Source organism: Schistocerca serialis, unplaced genomic scaffold (genome assembly GCF_023864345.2).
Source record: "Schistocerca serialis cubense isolate TAMUIC-IGC-003099 unplaced genomic scaffold, iqSchSeri2.2 HiC_scaffold_731, whole genome shotgun sequence".
Lineage (NCBI taxonomy): Eukaryota > Metazoa > Arthropoda > Insecta > Orthoptera > Acrididae > Schistocerca > Schistocerca serialis.
Window position 1 is genome coordinate 52,501 of NW_026048334.1, and position 5,000 is coordinate 57,500.

Below are 5,000 nucleotides of genomic sequence, written 5' to 3' on the forward strand. Positions count from 1 at the left end.
TATATCTGGAGGAGTCGATTCGCCCCTTTGGGCGCTCGGGCTCCCGGCAAGCGCGCGCGGTTCTTCCCGGATGACGGACCTACCTGGCCCGGCCCCGGACCCGCGCCGCTGTTGGCTCGGGATGCTCTCGGGCGGAATAATCGCTCCCGTCAGCGGCGCTTCAGCTTTGGACAATTTCACGACCCGTCTTGAAACACGGACCAAGGAGTCTAACATGTGCGCGAGTCATTGGGCTGTACGAAACCTAAAGGCGTAATGAAAGTGAAGGTCTCGCCTTGCGCGGGCCGAGGGAGGATGGGGCTTCCCCGCCCTTCACGGGGCGGCGGCCTCCGCACTCCCGGGGCGTCTCGTCCTCATTGCGAGGTGAGGCGCACCTAGAGCGTACACGTTGGGACCCGAAAGATGGTGAACTATGCCTGGCCAGGACGAAGTCAGGGGAAACCCTGATGGAGGTCCGTAGCGATTCTGACGTGCAAATCGATCGTCGGAGCTGGGTATAGGGGCGAAAGACTAATCGAACCATCTAGTAGCTGGTTCCCTCCGAAGTTTCCCTCAGGATAGCTGGTGCTCGTACGAGTCTCATCCGGTAAAGCGAATGATTAGAGGCCTTGGGGCCGAAACGACCTCAACCTATTCTCAAACTTTAAATGGGTGAGATCTCCGGCTTGCTTGATATGCTGAAGCCGCGAGCAAACGACTCGGATCGGAGTGCCAAGTGGGCCACTTTTGGTAAGCAGAACTGGCGCTGTGGGATGAACCAAACGCCGAGTTAAGGCGCCCGAATCGACGCTCATGGGAAACCATGAAAGGCGTTGGTTGCTTAAGACAGCAGGACGGTGGCCATGGAAGTCGGAATCCGCTAAGGAGTGTGTAACAACTCACCTGCCGAAGCAACTAGCCCTGAAAATGGATGGCGCTGAAGCGTCGTGCCTATACTCGGCCGTCAGTCTGGCAGTCATGGCCGGTCCTTGCGGCCGGCCGCGAAGCCCTGACGAGTAGGAGGGTCGCGGCGGTGGGCGCAGAAGGGTCTGGGCGTGAGCCTGCCTGGAGCCGCCGTCGGTGCAGATCTTGGTGGTAGTAGCAAATACTCCAGCGAGGCCCTGGAGGGCTGACGCGGAGAAGGGTTTCGTGTGAACAGCCGTTGCACACGAGTCAGTCGATCCTAAGCCCTAGGAGAAATCCGATGTTGATGGGGGCCGTCATAGCATGATGCACTTTGTGCTGGCCCCCGTTGGGCGAAAGGGAATCCGGTTCCTATTCCGGAACCCGGCAGCGGAACCGATACAAGTCGGGCCCCTCTTTTAGAGATGCTCGTCGGGGTAACCCAAAAGGACCCGGAGACGCCGTCGGGAGATCGGGGAAGAGTTTTCTTTTCTGCATGAGCGTTCGAGTTCCCTGGAATCCTCTAGCAGGGAGATAGGGTTTGGAACGCGAAGAGCACCGCAGTTGCGGCGGTGTCCCGATCTTCCCCTCGGACCTTGAAAATCCGGGAGAGGGCCACGTGGAGGTGTCGCGCCGGTTCGTACCCATATCCGCAGCAGGTCTCCAAGGTGAAGAGCCTCTAGTCGATAGAATAATGTAGGTAAGGGAAGTCGGCAAATTGGATCCGTAACTTCGGGATAAGGATTGGCTCTGAGGATCGGGGCGTGTCGGGCTTGGTCGGGAAGTGGGTCAGCGCTAACGTGCCGGGCCTGGGCGAGGTGAGTGCCGTAGGGGTGCCGGTAAGTGCGGGCGTTTAGCGCGGGCGTGGTCTGCTCTCGCCGTTGGTTGGCCTCGTGCTGGCCGGCGGTGCAGGATGCGCGCGCCTGCGCGGCGTTCGCGCCCCGGTGCTTCAACCTGCGTGCAGGATCCGAGCTCGGTCCCGTGCCTTGGCCTCCCACGGATCTTCCTTGCTGCGAGGCCGCGTCCGCCTTAGCGTGCTCCTCCGGGGGCGCGCGGGTGCGCGGATTCTCTTCGGCCGCCATTCAACGATCAACTCAGAACTGGCACGGACTGGGGGAATCCGACTGTCTAATTAAAACAAAGCATTGCGATGGCCCTAGCGGGTGTTGACGCAATGTGATTTCTGCCCAGTGCTCTGAATGTCAACGTGAAGAAATTCAAGCAAGCGCGGGTAAACGGCGGGAGTAACTATGACTCTCTTAATGCTCACATGATGCGTCATATACGGATCCTCTCGGTCCACTCCTTAGCACCCTTGGGTGTCGAGTGGGCGATGGTTCGCTTAGCCTCTCAGTGGGAAATCCTAGCTCTGGCCTTCACGTGGCGGGAGTCGTGAAGGGAGCCGAGGGGAGGCACGGAATTCTGTGTCTTCCTAGAGCTCTCTGACCGACAGAGCGGGGTGAACCTTCGGGGCTTGGGGGTTGCCTGCCCCCCTGCCTCTTGTTTCAGCTGGCCCCAACACTCGTAATAGATCAGGTTGCGGTCCTCCCGCTGGAGGAGCTGCGCCAGTTGTTGGGCCACCAGCTGACGTCGCCAGTCCGGGTCTTGACGTCTTGCCGGCGTTCCAGTGCCCCGAGTGCAGTCGGAGTTTCGGCACCAAGACTGGTCTTGGTGTGCATCGCCGCAGGGCTCATCTTGGCGCAGTGAACGCAGAAATTAACATCCAGAGGGCGAAGGCCAGGTGGTCTAGTGAGGAACTGTTACGCCTGGCCCATGCAGAGGCAGTGCTAACACTCGAGGGCACCCGGTTCCTGAATCAAGAATTAGTGAAGATCTTCCCGCACCGCTCACTTGAATCCATTAAGTGCCAGCGTCGTGCGGGAGCTTACAGGAACCAGGTCGCCGAGTTCGTTGCTGCTCTTTCTGCCTCTGCAGAGCGACCTCGCCCCTCTGATGCTGCTGCACCCCCTGCTGGGGCTTCCACGTCTTCCCTGACTCCACCGTCGCTAGAAGATCCTGTTGACCAGGCCATCTGGTCGGCCTTAGCAGCCTTGCCATCGTCGGGTCCGAAGTACCGCTCAGTTGACGACATCTTGGCGCTGGGGCACAGTGCATCCAGGCATGTCATTATGGGCATGCTGCCACCTGTACTTGATGCCTTAGGTAGCAAGGAGGCATCCCACAATCCTGTTGCCTCCAAGCACATGTCCCAGCCACCTGAGCGGAAACGAGCTCGTCGCAGGTGGGAGTACTCCGTGTGCCAACGCGCGTTCTCCAAAAACGCGGGGCGGTGCATTAACGGCATTCTTGACGGCACACTGACTCACCAGCCACTTCCAATTCCTGGCTTGGTCGAGTTTTGGAAAGATTTCTTCACCCGCCGTCCATCTGGCCGGGTTGACCGCCTAGATTGTCGGTTGTTACCGTCCCGCGTTGAGGTGCCATTTCAAGAGCTGTGGGCGCCTATCACATTGGAGGACATTGCGGCAGCTCTCCCACCTCGTCGCTCCGCTGCGGGCCCAGATGGATTAACACCTGCCCAGCTCCGTCGTCTTCCCCGTGAGGTCCTCCTGAAAGTGTTAAACCTTTTCCTTTTGACCCGCTGCCTTCCATCCCGACTCCTACAGGCCCGTACCTCCCTGCTGCCCAAGAAGGCCGCCCCAGCATCCCCCGCTGACTTCCGCCCGATCACTGTTTGCTCAGTCCTCGCCAGGGTCTTCCATAAGATCCTGGCGGGTCGGCTGATGCGGACCTGTGTGTTGGACGGGCGTCAGCGGGCCTTCCTTCCTCAGGATGGGATGCTGCACAATTCATTCCTGTTGGACCTGGCGATGACTCAGGCCAGGGTGAACTGTAACTCCCTCTATGTCGCGTCCCTGGATGTGTCCAAGGCATTCGACTCCCTGGACCATGGTGCCCTGAGGCCTGCCCTGAGGGCACATGGTCTGCCGGACGAGTTCATTGGATACATCCTGGGATGCTATGAGAATGGGGTTACGGTGTTCTCTGGTTCGGGAAAGTCACTGGGTCCAGTGCGGCCTTCAAGGGGCGTTCGGCAGGGCGACCCTCTTTCCCCTATCCTGTTTAACCTTTCGCTGGACCTTATGCTTGCTCGCCTCCCAGATCATGTAGGTGCCAACATCATGGGACGACGCCTGATTGCTGCCGCCTTCGCTGACGACCTCCTGTTGTTCGCTGAGACGAAAGGTGGTCTCCAGGACCTGATCGATACATCTGTATCAGTTCTTGGAGACCTGGGTCTCCAGGTCAATCCTGGGAAGTGCTTTACTCTCGCCCTCGCGGCCTCCGGCCGTGAGAAGAAAGTTAAGGTCGACAACACCACGACCTTCAAGGCTGGATATACCACCCTTCCAGCCTTGGCAGTCGAGAGCACTTTTCGGTATCTTGGCCTGGAGTTCTCTACCAGCGGATGCAGCCTCTTCCATCCGAGGCGGGAGGTCGAGCGACAGCTGAGCGTCCTAACCAAGGCACCACTGAAGCCACAACAACGTCTTCACGCCCTGAGAACCGTGGTCTTGCCAGGAATCCACCATGGCCTGGCTCTGTCGAGGACCCGTCTTGGTGCTCTCTCCGCAGTGGACATCGCCGTCCGCACAGCTTTGAGATCTTGGCTGTGCCTGCCAGCGGACATTCCGGTTGCGTACTTCCACGCCCCTGTTACAGCTGGGGGTTTGGGAGTGCCATCAGCTCGGTGGCTTGGGCCTCTGCTGCGGCGGAATCGACTCGACAACATCCGAGCGTTGGGAATCCAATCAGACGGGTCGACAGAGGACGTTCTCGGGCGCGAATTTGGGAGGCTGGAGCATCAGCTACGGTGGAACGACGGGGTCATACGGACGAGCAGCCAGCTTGGCCGGATGTGGGCAGAGAGGCTGCACTCGTCGGTGGATGGAGCTGCCTTGAGGAAGTCTGCCCGAACACCAGGGCAGCACAGCTGGGTGGATAACCCCCAGCACCCTATTAGTGGCCGCGACTTCATCTCCTGCCTGCGAACCAGGATAAATGCCCTGCCAACTCGGGCTAGGTTGCAGCGTGGCCGTTCAGGTGACACCAACTGTAGGGCAGGCTGCGTCGCAACTGAAACCGCAAATCACGTT

At 59.5% G+C, this 5,000-nt stretch overlaps 1 pseudogene; it reads left to right on the plus strand.

Moving 5' to 3' along the window:
* Window positions 1–5,000, plus strand: part of LOC126450194 (large subunit ribosomal RNA) — a 7,760-nt pseudogene that overhangs the window by 738 nt on the left and 2,022 nt on the right.